The sequence below is a fragment of the Pinus tabuliformis genome, chromosome 1_1 (assembly GCF_031772625.1).
Source record: "Pinus tabuliformis cultivar Carrire ecotype Pingquan chromosome 1_1, CPIR1, whole genome shotgun sequence".
NCBI lineage: Eukaryota > Viridiplantae > Streptophyta > Pinopsida > Pinales > Pinaceae > Pinus > Pinus tabuliformis.
Genome location: NC_142297.1, coordinates 261,991,185 through 262,007,022, shown reverse-complemented (window position 1 = coordinate 262,007,022; position 15,838 = coordinate 261,991,185). Strand labels below are relative to the sequence as shown.

The following is a 15,838-nucleotide window of genomic DNA, read 5'->3' as shown; positions in this document are numbered from 1 at the left end:
TATTGATTCCTTCCTATAAATGTCCCTATAATGAACATAGGTAAATAAAGTTTTTAACCAATATTGACACAAAGAATGTCTTAATAATACACCTATGGTCAATTAATATACACATATATCTTTTTACCAAATAATCTACCCCAAAAATTTCAATCAAATAATAATTTCACTATTAAATTTCTATACCAATTAAATAAAAAATAAAATACTCATTTTAGAATTACATCATATTTTAAACTTTATTTTAAAAAGATTTAATGTTATTTTAAATTTTCCTATACACATACATATCTAAATAAATTTTAATATATAATTATAATTATAATTTTTAAAATTATTATCTTAAAATTATATTAATATAATTTTAAATAATATGTCTGTACTCTTCATGTATCCAAGTATAAAATAAAAGACAAAATAGGTATATCCGATATAGACCGACGAGTTCGCTTTATTGGCGAACGATGTTAAAAATCACCAATGGCATCCTTCTATGAAGAGAGAGGAGGTGTTTCTGAGTTCATCCACGTCAGATCCTTAAAGGCATCGGCAATTCGATTTCCAGAGAAGCCACAAGTGGATAGTACATTTTCTATTTCTTTCATCTCGTCGGGTGTGATCTTAACCGAGAGAGCACCCATACTTTTTTTCCAAATTCTTTACTGGGGTGGTTCCAGGAATTGGTTAATTTTTTTTTTGTTTTAATATATATGGCAAATTTAAGCTAGTGAATTTTTCCAACGTTAATTTAAGGAAAATTTTAATTAGTTAGTTTATTTATTTACTATTTATTTATAATTGTATTTCTATTATTAGGCCGATAGGCCTTCCTATGAGTGAGACTTTCGTCGTCCTTTTCTTTCAGAGGTTGACACCTGGCGTCCTTCAGTGACGAGAGTACGTCTGACATCTGTGCACAATGTTTTATTTGTGAGGTTGACACCTGGTCTGTGCACAGTGTTTTAGGGCCACCCTTATGCTCTGTACTGACATCTGTGCACATTTTCCTGATATTCATCATGGTTTTCCTCCTTCAGTTACTCGTCATGGCCTTCATCCTTCAGTTACGGACGGAACATGGCGGCACATGGCCTTCATTTCTGTTATGGGCGGAGAACTCTAGAACCATCGTTTTCGCCGCATATTTCAGTTCGTTCGAGCCATAGGAAGGGCGGAGGCCTCTTGAAGAACCAGGTTGAGCTTGTGAAGAGGAAGGACTGCGACAGATACGAAATTGCGATGATTCCTGATAGTGTGTCGTTTGAGAAGGGTTTCTATATTTTTATCAGGGCGTGCCAGCTCCTGACACAGAGGAATGGGGGGGTTATATTGATGGGATTGGCCGGGCCTTCTGGTGCAGGGAAAACGGTCTTCTCTGAGAGGGTTTTGAATTTCATGCCGAACATCATCTCTATTTCCATGGATAATTACAACGATTCCAGCCGAGTAATCGACGGAAATTATGATGATCCCAGGTTAACAGACTATGATACTCTGCTTCAAAATATTCATGATTTAAAGGCTGGAAAATCTGTGAAGGTTCCTGTCTATGATTTTAAACTCAGCAAACGCACTGGGTACAGGGATATTGACATTGCATCATCTAGGATTGTGATTATTGAAGGTATCTATGCTTTGAGCGAATGGTTATGCCCTTTCTTGGATCTCCGCGTGTCTGTCACTGGAGGAGTTCACTTTGATCTTGTCAAGAGGGTTTTGAGGGATATAAATTGGTCTGGTCAGGCACCGGCGGACATCATTTATCAAATATCAGAGACAGTTTATCCTATGTATAAGGCCTACATTGAGCCTGATTTGCAGGCTGCCCATATTAAAATTGTGAACAAATTTAACCCTTTCTCTGGATTTCAAACACCGACTTACAGTTTAAAGTCTAGCCGTATTGCCACAGTAGACCAAATTAAAGAAGTATTGTGCAGAGATCATACAGAGAGAACTGAAGAAACTTATGACATTTATCTACTGCCCCCTGGGGAAGATCCAGAGACTTGTTAGTCTTACTTGCGGATGAGGAATAGGGATGGAAAGTACAATCTTATGTTTGAGGAATGGGTTGCTAATAATCCATTTATCATATCTCCAAATATTGCATTTGAAGTTAGTGTTCGTCTGCTTGGAGGCTTGATGGCTCTAGGGTACACAATAACAGCCATGTTGAAGAGAACAAGCCACATGTTTTTGGGTGATGAAGTAATTGTGAAAATTGATAAACTTGAACAATTGCAGAGGCAGTATATGCAGGTGCAAGGTAAAGACAGGGTTCGAGTTGCAGAGGTTGCCAGTAAATTGGGACTGGATGGTACTTTTGTACCTCACTCTTATATTGAACAGATTTAACTTGAAAAGCTCACAGCTGAAGTTATGCCATTGCCAGATGACTTGAAGTCGAAGCTAAGTGAGACACTTGATGAGCAAGAAGTTTTCAAGATACAGAGGAATTCTTCAAGGGACGCATCAGTATTATCAGTGGAGGCAATCTTGCATGGCCAAATGTTGTGTTTTGAGAAACTTGAGAGACATCTTTATTTTGCGAGTGGAAGCTTGGCTATATCTTAATATGAGTGGCGAAGAGATGCACTTTTATTTACAAGATCATTCAAATTGTACATTTCTTACTCAGATTCGTCTTACAGGTTCTATCAGGAGAAAAGCTTGAGTGAAACATGACAAAATTCAGGGCTTTTATTTGCTACCCAGTGAAAGAGTGCATGGATTTATTAGCAGATTGTTTTTCGTTAATATGTGAGTGGGTTTGATTGAGTAATTACATTGCAATAAGATTTTTGCCTTGTAGTGCTCATTAGTTCATTTTCAATGGAGTCATTGTAGGATATAACTTATCGGAGAGATTGTCTGTAAATAGAGAATTAGACCACTAAATATCTTATCCATATCCGTTTTTATTCCTTTTAGTACGACTTGCAAACAAATTTACTTTTAAAAACAAGTGTCAGCTGACCTTACGAAAGAAAGCATTAGAACATAACTCTGAATGTTTTCAGTTTGGATACAATTGTAGTCCTAGGAACAGTTAAACTGTATGCCTTGCCCAGGAAATTACCTGTACAACACTCTTGATAAGCTTTTCGTCTCCGATACAAAACGCATTAGTTCAAATTGTCAATTTATTTTATGCTTCTATAGGCTACTTTAAATTCCAGCAAAAGCATTTGATAGGGGACTAACTGCCTGTCATTAATTTCCTGTATATACTTCGAAGTTTCTTTTTTGAATAAGTTTGAGGTCAATGGACAGTATCCGCTCTGTTCAATTTGTCAACGAACTTGCTCTCATTTACTGTCTAAGTCAAGTATTTGCAGCTGTGTTGATTTCTATTTGACACTCTGTATTGCCTTCACCCTTACTTGTTGAAACCTTAATAGTGCGGTTTGCTTTATTTATATAAACAAGTCCTGTACAGGGTCATTATAGGTATTCCTTCCATTTCTTTAGAGAATAAACATTTCTACGATATGGCCTATACAATTTCTTCCACTCCTCCCCATTCTCCAACCAAAATGCCGTCTTTCTCTAGCGATTAAATGTTTTTTTACATAGTGATAGGGGATGACATACATCCTTTGATGTATTCTGAAGAATGGAATGCATCCCCACCTTGTACACTTGATTTGAGTTCCCATTACCCCATCTCCTAGTAGACTGTCTGATAAATCTAGCCATTCTTCTCCTGCACTAAATTTGTAGCTTTTCCCCATAAGTTTTCATGGCCCCCATCCCATAATATGCAATCTCACAGGCTAGCTATTCATGCTATCTTGGAAAAACATCTCTATCTTTCTCGCAACCCTTGATACAAATCCAAGTCAAGAATACGTGGAATTGGAGATTACAGGCCTCAGTCACTCTGGAACAAGATTTTCAGTGGTTTGACTTGCATTTGTAGTTATTTATTTTCTACAGATTTGCATGTCAAAGTCTAGATTCAACTGAAGTAATTCTAGGAATCTGTTTTCTTAGAAGAAACATCTTCAATGAAGCTTTGTAATAGTTCAAATACTCCTTGAGAAAGAACTCCATAAGGTTTTTGTAATATCTTGAATTCTGTGAGATTCTGTTTTATGTTGAACTCTCTGGGACTCTGTTTTTGGTTGTTTGACTTACAGTTGTATCTATTTATTTTCTATAAATTTTCTTGTCAAAATCTTGAATCAACTGAAGTAATTCTAGCTTCTTTTTTCCCGGGAGAAACATCTTCATTGAAGCTTTGGAACAGTTCAGAATTCTTGTGAGCAAGAACTCCATAAGATTCCTGTAATAGGTGGACTGAATTGTTTGTTCTTGTTGCAGTTTCCTGTGGGACGGATCCACTGTCTGTTGAAGTCTCGAGTATCTGCAAATGGAAGGGTGGGAGCAACTGGAGCTGTTTATTCTGCAATCATTCTGGAGTATCTCACTACAGAGGTTTTAGAACTTGCAGGAAATGCCAGTAAAGATCTCAAGGTTAAGCATATCACCCCAAGGCATTTGCAGCTCGCTATTAGAGGAGACGAAGAACTTGATACTTTGATCAAAGGTACCATAGCAGGTGGAGGTGTCATCCCTCACATCCACAAGTCACTTATTAACAAATCCACAAAAAATGATTAGTTCTTTGTGTGGGGATTGTGTCAAGCGTTTTATTTATTGTAGGATGTGGGCTGAAATGTTTAGCTCAACGGAGTGCTGGGATCAGTACATGTGGATTTAGGAGTGCACTATATTCTTCTCCTGTTGTTTTGGTATATATGTTTTTTTTGAACCTACTGTAACTAGTGTGATATGAATAGCCATTTGAACTGCAGAAATTGACTTGCTACTAATAACCAATTGATCTGCAGAAATTGACGTAATATTAATAGCCAATTGATCTGCAGAAATTGACTTGATATTAATAGCCACTTGATCTGCATAAATTGACTTGATTAAAGTGCCAAACTTTAAAAACAGTTTGATGCCCACATGCAGTTAATACAGAATGTATTTTGAAAACTAGGATTTAACTTTGTAGTGCTTGAATCATCATTTCATGTTGGTTTTCATCTGTTAGTAGCTAGATACGTTTCTCTTACAATTAGATTGTTCTAAGTTATACCTAAATTTCTTTATGGGGTACATACTTTCCCCCAAAAGTTCAAAATTCATTGGAAACCAAAATTATAGAACTTTTTTTCTCATGTTTTGCATTGGCATTTCCAGATATGTTACACTTTCTGGATTTTGCCTTCAAACACATGTTCTCAGTACTCTATGAAAGGTTTTTATATGGTATTGATACCCCTTTGCTTATTATCATGGTTTCCTGTAAAATGCCTTCTTTATTATCATGCTTTCCTGTAAAATGTCTTCTTTATTATCATGCTTTCCTGTAAAATGTCTTCGTGTTCTTTTCTATGTTCTGCAGACTTACCGGAAAGCTAAAGCTGAACCACTGTTTTTAAGTCATAAAGCACAACTTATTCCTTTTAATTGCTTCTGGGCAAGTAAGTTGTGATGCTGGATTGATCAACCTCTGTGAAACTTCCTGCCTCGTAGATAGCACTGTTGGGCAGTGGAGGAATTACATTGTAACGGTAGAGGAGACAACAACGGATAATCCCCTGAACCAATATAAAGCCAAGTCTCTGTTCAGCCAGAAGGAAAGATTATTGCAGACGTTCATTGTTGAACATTGGAATTAGTGAACATTGGAATTAGTGTAGTGAATATAGAATGCATGAATGAACTGGGTAAACTTCCCCTTGAAGCTGCAAATTATTTGACCAAATATAGAATGCATGAATGAACTGGGTAAACTTCCCCTTGAAGCTGCAAATTATTTGACCAAATCGGTCTTCGCTATTGTTTTGATGCTGTTTATTTGATTAGCATTTTTTAATCATTAAAGATTCTCCAATTGCGGAGCATTGATGATTTTGGTTGTTTGATTCCCATTTCTTAATTATTAAAAATTAGTCCAATTGGAGAGGACCGCGCACTTCCCACGTATTTGAATGAGATTTTCATACACAGGAAAACTTGCATTTTTATGAAGTATATTTATACCAAGAATGAGATTTTTTTTTTTGTAAGCTGGGGTGGGACTCTTCGATTTACATGTCCATTATGTACCCCTCTACGGGGGAGTGGTAGCCCAAGATTTGAACCCAAGACTTCTGGTTCGGTGAGACTTCATTCCCACGGCCCTTGCCGCTTGAGCTACCCCATGTGGACATACCAAGAATGAGATTTTGATACACATGAAAACTTGGATTTTTATCAAGTATATTTATATCAAGAAAACTTTTAACTTTCGCATGTGTGCTTCAAAATATCCATTAAGATCTCACATTTGTTTCCAAATGTGATGTGTGTTTCAGATCTCACATTTGTTTCCAAATGTGATGTGTGTTTCAAAGATGTGTGCTTCAAAATATCCATTAAGATTTCACATTTGGAAACCAATGTACGAATGGGTTCTTTGTCCAATTTAAAAAATCTTTAGAATTTTTCTAATTTAAAAAACATCCATTAACTTCTCACTCTCACAGTCGGAAACCAAAACCAATGTACAAATGCGGTCCTTGTCCAATTTAAAAAACAACCTATCGGTATGTTTTGCACTTTTTGGAGCAAGGGCAATTGCAAGCAATAATTAGTCATGCCGGTTTACCCTTTGTTGCTGATTACATCTGTCAATGTCATTGTGTTACATCTCTCAGTTCATCGTGTACCTTAAACAATCAATTATTATAATATAATGGATTAATTTGAATTAAAATTTACAATTTTATATTTATTTTATTTGATTTGATGAAAAAAAACATTTTTATAACTTATAATTATAATGGATTAATTTCAATAAAAATTTACAATTTTATATGTAAATTTTAATTTATTATATTTGATGGAAAAAAAAACATTTTTATTTCTTATAATTATAATGAGTTAATTTCAATTAAAAATTACAATTTTATATTTATTATATTGGATGAAAAACACATTTTTTAAATAAAATTATAAATTAATATATAATTATAAAAATAAATATCATATAATTCAATATAAAAAATTAAATTTCTTAAAAAAATAATATATTTAAATTAATTTGAAATATACATTATTATATATAATACTAACATAATAATAATATCTAAAAATATACTATAAAAATATAATAACATTTATTATATTCAAACATTTAATTTTTTTTTATTTTTTTTAATGGATAGTTCAACCTATGATTTTCAATTTAAAATTAAAGATTTTAATTTCATACAATGAAATGCAAATGTTTGAGTTCATGTTTTATTAATGATGATGGTTAAGGTCCACTGAACCAAATTTTTCATAAAACTTTCTATTACACACCTCGCAAATGCCAATGAGGATGTTAGACTTTAAGCTTCTCAATATTATTGAAGTGAGTGATCCATAATAGTTGTAATAAATTACACACCTCGCAAATGCCAATGAGGATGTTAGACTTTAAGCCTTTAAGCTTCTCAATATTATTGAAGTGAGTGATCCATAATAGTTGTAATAAGAACTTGGACGTATATCCAAGGTTTTTCTACATGTGATTTACGCCCAAGTTCTTATTACAACTTCTCAATATTGTCAACTAACATCTCCCATGCCACATCTTATGTAACTTCTCAATATTGTCAACTAACATCTCCCATGCCACATCTTATGTATAAAGCATGGCCGGCTAATTAATTCTATGTTTTTCATTTGATTTGGTTGTGTTGGTTTTTTTTGAAGTAAGATGTTTAAGAAAAGTAGGGTTTCTTTTTAGCTTATTTTTTTATTTTATTTAACATGTCTCTAAAATTAGATTCTTATTTTTATATAGTTTATTAAAAAAAATTATTTAAATTTAAAAATATATAAATGATTAATATTAATATTAATATTTTCTTTTCTTTTATTTATTTATAAATATTAATTTTTTTTTAAGTAAGATGTTTAAGAAAAGTAAGGTTTCTTTTTAGCTTATTTTTTTATTTTATTTAACATGTCTCTAAAATTAGATTCTTATTTATATACAGTGTATTAAAAAAAATTATTTAAATTTAAAAATATATAAATGATTAATATTAATATTAATATTTTCTTTTATTTTATTTATTTATAAATATTAATATAAAAAAATTAATTTGATATATCAATTTGAATAGTTAAATATTATAAATTATAAATAAAATCTTCCACTGTTTAGCAAGTTCTTTTCCCTGTGCTGAAATTTTTTAATGTTGACATTTCCAATGTTTGATTTATTATTAAAAATAATTTTAATTTGGGTGAAAAAAATGTGTTCCTATTATCTTAAAATTTCCACTGCTTAATCATAAATAGTAATTTTTAATTTCAGTGGTTTCAGATTTATTTAAATCAATTAGAATTTTTTACTTATTTTTTTTGTAACATATAAATATATATTTTTTTATTGGGTTATACATATATATTCCCAAATAATTTTGATTAGTTGGGATTTAATTTGGGAAATTTATTGATTTGATTTATTTTAAATGATTGATTGGATTTTATTATATAAATAATTGAGAGAAAAGAAGAATAATAACTTGTATAATTTTGATTAAAGATTTATTTTATTTTGGGCAATTTATTGATTAGGTTTAGTTTGAATGATTGAATTATTATAACATTTATTATTTTAAACCAAAATACAATTCTTTCAATTTAACATTTCTATCGGCCTCTCTTTGCACCTTTTGGGGCAATTGCTAGTAATTATGTAATTTGTTAAAGGGTTTGTTCGTCTTAAAAAAATATACTTTAATTATTAATAAAAAGTAATATTTAATTTTTATGAAATATTTATAATAATATTTATAAATCAAAGTTTAAGATTTATTTTCAAATTATTTATGTTTTTTGAATTAATTAATTTAAAATTAATTAATTAAAAAAATGTTATATTAAACCTGTGGTATTGATTAGTTATGGTATTGTAATCATAGCTACTTTCAAGTTAAGAATTGTATGGTAAAGTAAAGTGACTCTTCACAATTAAAAATATTGTTATAGGTTATTTTAAATGTATATGTATTTAACTATTATATTAATTCTTTTATAATTAATAATAAAAGAAAGTTATAATTTGTTTTTTTAATGATTATTTTCAATGCAATCTAAAAAAATAGTATGTGTTTTGATGTTTACCATGGGTTGATGTTTATCAAAATTTACTAACTATTTAAAAAAAAATTAATTTAAACTCATAAATTGATGTTGTGACATTTAACTATACAAAAACTAATCATCAATATTAAAATAATAATAATAATAAAACAATAAGAATTAGTGATATCATTTTCTATTGATTTCTCAAGTATCTGAAAAACTAGAAATGAACCATCAATCATTGTTCAAAATCTCCCAGCCATTTAAAATTGACACTTCTATAAATGTGGCTGAAAATTTATTTCACAACTATATATAGAGAGAGAGGGGGGTACCATCGCTTTTCACTATTTAAAATGGGTGATTTGAAATGTTCTTTTTTCAAATTCAACAATATATTTTCTAGCAAGATTGCCACTTTTTGTTGTTTAAAATCTAGTTTTAAATAAATACTTTAAAAAAACTCTGAAACGCTCAAACTTTATAGATTAAGCAACTTAAATTTATGTTCAAATTTTAAACAAATTTAATTAGAGAGGAAAAAAAACAAACAACTATTTCATTTATTAACCATTTATAATTTCAATTATAGAAAAATCCAAATTGAGAATTAGTTTGGTAGCTTTTCACTATTTAAGATGATAACTTCAATTGGTAACTTTTCACTATTTAAAATAATAATTTCAATAATCTGATTTTTTTTTTCAAATATAAAATTAGGAGTGTTTGAATCTTATTTTTTATTATGGAAATGGATTCAGCACCAACAAAAACCTTTGGCCTATATAAAATCTTGAAATTTAATTGTTCTAACCTAGATTTACAAAAAAAAATGGCTAGATTTTATCAAAATTTTACCCAAATATCCATGATATGAAAATAAATTAAGCACCATCAAAAATCTTGAAATTTAACAACTATAATTTAAATTTATAAAAATTTCTGTAAAATTTTATCAAATCTTACTAAAAATATCCATAATTTTCCAGACAAATAAACTATTATCTAAAATCGAAAAGAAAAGGATCAGTGGCGCAGGAATGGAATTTTACCGGTGAATTGCCCGCCACCAGGTGATTTGCCCATCAAATACTGTTTAAAATTTTACAAGACTGTCAAAATTCTTTGTTAAAGTTGTGAAAACTGGCAGAATTCTTTGTTAAAGTTGTGAAAACTGGCAGAAAAGTTAAAGTTGTGAAAACTGGCAGAAAAGTGAAAACTGTCCAATTTAACGGGTAAGCTTATTTTGAAATTCCAACCCTCCTCGTACGTGTACCTAGACTTTTATTACTTGCACCTCAAGCAATCTCGATATATTTGGATTCCGCTTTTTTTGTACGGTTAAATATAATTTATCTTAAAATAAGCAAGTTATAATTAACTAGTAGATAATTTAGAAAATCACAAGTTTCAATTTTTTTAATATATATAATTGATATATTTATGACTTAGTTGACAGTCGAGTTAATAGAATTTACTTCCCATCTACCATTTTGATGGCCCAATTAATACCCACTAAAGATTTGACCGGATAAAATCTAATCTTGTGCGCTCTAGCCTGTGAATCGGGAGTTGGGACAACAATGTTATAATATTGTTTACAGATTTAAAGCGTGACAAAATTTGGAATGCAAATCAAGTGCAGCCAAATGTGTTGAGTTGATCTTTGACTTTGTTTTATTATGGGAGAGTTTACATAGAGCATTAGCGGGAACCAAATACTTCGTTCGCAGAGGGGGAGGGGGAGGGGGAGGGCAATTTACAGTCAGACTGCCATAAAGTTCTTTATCTTCCTTGCATTAATTTGGTTATGCAATGCTGTTGCCCAAAAATTTCCATATAAAGGTAGGCGGTATGCTGTTATGTTCGATGCTGTCAGCACTGGAAGCAGAGCCCATGTTTACAACTTTGGAGACAATATGGAGTTCATTCCAATTTCCCATTAATGGAGTTGGCATAGAGTTTGTCAAAAGAGCATCCAATTTACTTCATTTCATTAAGAGATACTTAACTTCATCTTTATCTTTACATATATAAAAGTTCATTAAATTTCGTTGATTAATTTGTGGCAGGTGAAACCAGGTTTAACTGTAAACCTATGCAGACAACCCTGAAGAGGCTGCAAATTCTTTAAAGGAGTTTCTCCAAAGTGCTATGGAAGTTGCCCTGAAGCTGCCAGACCAGTAACACTTGTTTTACTTAGGTTATTTATTATTTATATTGTTTTTTTCTTTTTCTCTCTTATATATGTATGTATACGTATATATATATATGGAATAGACATTCTAGAGACACCCTCGGGAAAGTTTCCTTCACTTGGGAGAGATTAATCCATTAAATTAACTTATAATTATAAGTTATAAATAAGAATGGATTTTAATTTTGTAATTTTAAATTTCAGTTAACTTATTAAATTACTTTATAAATAAGAATGAAAATATTGATATCCCCGACACTAATATTAACAAACAATAGCTAGTTCCAATGTAAATACCTTGCTGCGTTTCAGAATTTAACATGTGAACTCCCAGGAAAAACACCCTTATTATTAAAAGATAAACCCATTGAGATTATACATGTAAGGCTTTAGTTATGATTGACTGTAAGCCTAACAGAAAAAGACGGTTCCACATGATTTAATTTAGAAAGGTGTTGCTTGAGATCTAAAGTGAAAGGTGTTGCTTGAGATCTAAATTTTAAAATGTAATTTTATGAGATTATATTTTATTTTATTTTTATTTTTTAGTGATTAAAATGTAATTTTGTTTTTTTTTTGGGTTAAAATGTGTAAATTTATAAATCTGAATCTATATATTATGTGTAAATATATAGTTATGAGTCTAACTCTATATTAATGAGTCCAATAAGAAATTTGAATTTAAGAAAAGGGTTCGGTGAGACTTGAATTTTTGTATGAACCTGCAGCAACATTATATGTGTAAACACTTAGTTATGAATCTAACTCTGCATTAATAAGCAGAATAAAAAAATCTGAATTTAAGAAAAAGATTCTAATAGATTTGATTTTTTTTATCAAAATTTGTAAAATTATAAACCTGAATTAGCATTACATGTGTAATCACTTTGTGATGAATCTAACCCTGCATTAATAAGCCCAATAAGAAATTTGAACTTAAGAAAGGAGTTCCAATAGATTTGATTTTTTTTCAAAATTTATGAAATTATAAATTTGAATCAGCATTATATATGGAAACCGTTAGTTATGAATCTAACTCTGCATTAACAAACCCTATAGTGGAAGGGTTTGTATAAGAGTTAGATTTTTGTTGAGCATGTGGGAAGTTATGAACCTCAGTCATCATAGTATGTTTATTCATGAATCTAAATATGCATTAAAAAGCAAACTTCATGAAAATTGTTTTGTAGGTGGGAAATTATGAACCCGAACCATCATGATAAGGAAGGGTTTTCTAAACCCGAGTCAACATTATTTGTGTAAACATTTAGTTATGAATATAGCTATGTATTAATGAGCCTAGTGAGAAAGATGTTCTGTAAGAATTGAATTTCTGTTGAGTCTTTTGGAGATTGTGAACCTGATTCAATATTGTACATGCCAACATTTAGTTATGAAACTAATTGTGCATTGATAAGCTAAATAAAAAAAAGGTTTTTTTTAAATGAGAGTTCAAGAATTTTGATTTAGTATGTGTGGGAAGCTATGAACTTGAACCAGCCTGAAAAAGCTTTTATGAGAGTTAAGGAATTTTGTTTTAGTTTGCGGGAAGTTATGAACTTGAATCAGTGTGATAAGGAAGGGGTGAATTTTGAAGCAGCATGATAAGGAAGGGGCTTTTTGAGATTTGATTTTGCATTACTAAGCCTAACAAGAAAGAGATTGCATAAAATTTGAATTTTATGTAAGGAGTTATGTAACTGAGTCAACATTGTTCGTTGATTTAATAATTTAATAAGGATTAGTTTTTTTTAAACGAAATTTGATGTGAACATGAACCAGTATGATAAAGAAGGTTTTCAGAACCTGAATCAACATTATGTAAACAATTCATTTTAATTTTGTGTATCATTAATGAGCTCGATTAGAAAATTTCTTTAAAAGATTTGAATTTTTGTTGTATGTGGGAAGTTGTCAAACTGAGTCAGCCTTGTATATTTCAATATTGAACTAGGAATACAACTATGCATTAATTAACATAGATCCATCTTAAATACAGATCTAAGATGAGCCATGGCATCCAATTTCTTCATGGGCAAATTTTTTTATGACCATACATTATTTAAATGTTTGTATAGTAATTTTTTTTAGATTTTTTAAAATTTATATTTTGGCCTATATGAGCAAAATTTCAATTTTGATGACGGACCGACATTGGGCTAGTTACATATCAAACAGGGCTGTAGAATGAGCTTCTCAACTCAATAATGCCAAAAAAATAAATATTTATGAGATTTAAGGCAGATATTTGATGTCAAAGCGGACAAAATTTTGGCACCGTAATCGTTGCTAGTATTTGATTTCTTTGGTTGAATAACATTTTCTATTGTTATTTTTAGAATTCTGGTTAGTATCCAAATGTGAAATTTGATTACTGGGGAAATTGATACCCAACACTACTGCATTTAAGTTTAGGGAAAGTTGGACCTCTATTACGGAAGGCAGCCAAGAGGGCCTGTATATGTAAGTATATTATCATTTTAGAATTCACTACGACTTTATTGGCATTTAACATGTGAAATTATTATTATTATTATTTGTCTGTTTTGGAAAATAGTTTATTTGACTAAACTTACATTAATAAGTTAATTTTTATTGTCTTTTACCTAGAAATTGATAATAAAGTAATTTTAATTTTAATTTATTTGTTAAATTTATGTAAATTTACTTTATAAATTTGAATAATAAAAAATAATAATCATTCTTCTAGTTATGAAGTGCACTCAAGTTTGTATAATAAGTAATTGGTGCATGTTTGTATATTATTTTTTTAATAGGATTGACATTGAAGTGACTTAAATGGGAAACATGGTATGCTTATTTCAATTTGGATTAAGTTAAATTTTATAGTCTAATTTAGTTGCAACAATATCTACCTTCACTATTTTTATGTGAGAACAATTATGAATATACTTTGTGAAAGCTAGATGAAATGCTTGAACTAACATGATTTTGATTACTATGAATGGAAAATGGCTAAATATTAGACTTTTTAACCTATTTTCTAATGATGTTTTCCAATCAAATATAATTAAAATCTGGCCAAAATTCTTGGAACCCCAATGTTGAGGGAACAAATTTTTAAAATATGGGTGCAGCGGGTTTTTGACCACCCTCAATCCATTTACTTATTGAAAAATTCATGTGGGACTGAATTCATTTATGTATTGAAAAATGCATTTCGAATAACACAAAATTAAAATCTTGACAATTTTTGCTCACCAAATTTTGATATTAAATTAAAAAAAAAATCCAAAAAACAATTTATGACTGCCTTTCTAGTATAAAAAATGATATTGTATAAAATATATTAAAAAAATAAAATAAATATTAAAAATCACGTGAAAAGCAATTTAAAAAAAAAACCATCTTTAAAAAATTTGTCATCGATAAAAATACCCGTCAAATTTAAGCCGAAAAGATGTACTCTATTTTACCATTTACTTTTTATCTATGTGTCACGTCAATGCTGACTTTCAAAACCGACGGTGGAAAGAATCATAAAAAGTAAATAATGTCATTCACAACATAAATTGTTATATATATATGGTTGTATATACATTATTTAAATTTAATAATATATATTTAAATTCATGTATTATTTAATATTATCAAAGGGTGTATATTATTTATTATTTTGAGAGGTTTTAATATGGTAAAAATATTTTTTTCACTGAGTCAAATTATATATAAACAAAATTGAATAAAAAGATTAACATAATGTAATGCATATATTTTAGTTTGGTCAAAATAAAAATAAAAATAATCTTATAAAAATAAAATAATAACATTTTCACTAAATCAAATCACATAAAAATAAAAATTAAATTAAAAAAATTAACTTAATATAATGTAAACATTTTTGCTTGGCTAAAATAAAATAAAAAAGTAAAAATAAAAATAACTATATAAAAATAAAAATGACCCATGGTATTGAGAACTCATGGTATTAATGTGGAATATAATCAATTTAAAGGGGAAAATTAAACCTGTCTAGGTTTATCTTGACTCCCATCTACCAACCATGGAGAGATCAAATCTTTTGATATGCACATCTCTTTTAGAGTGAAAAAAGATTTGATCCATCTTGAAGCTTGGTAGATCTAGAATTAAGATAGATTTAGACTGGTTATTATAAAAATCCAATATAATTAATCATATTATAAATCTAAAATATTTATTTATCTACAATTATTAATTTTAAAATTTTAGTAGTAGTTAACCCAATGACTTATTATTATTAAAATTAAAATAACCAAACATTTAGTATTTGAACCAAGATAAAGCACATAATTAAAAGTAGAATATTAATGATAAATATTACCATCTCATTATATTGGATATATCCTACCAACATAATGTCACCTCTATCGGAATGCTTGATTCCCATCCCAACTAATTAGTATTTTTGTGTATTTTTGTTTCTTTCATGTGGATCTTTGATGTTTACATTGATATGGGATTAAGGTTTCAACCTGAAACTATTAAGATAGA

At 29.7% G+C, this 15,838-nt stretch overlaps 1 pseudogene across 1 annotated transcript; it reads left to right on the top strand.

The window, feature by feature from the left end:
• The first annotated feature begins 1,064 nt into the window (after positions 1-1,064).
• Positions 1,065-4,466, top strand: LOC149212534 (inorganic pyrophosphatase TTM1 pseudogene; annotated as a pseudogene). The gene is made up of 2 exons (XR_016250775.1): positions 1,065-2,763; positions 4,330-4,466. The product of XR_016250775.1 is annotated as an inorganic pyrophosphatase TTM1 pseudogene (transcript).
• Positions 4,467-15,838: the final 11,372 nt, after the last annotated feature.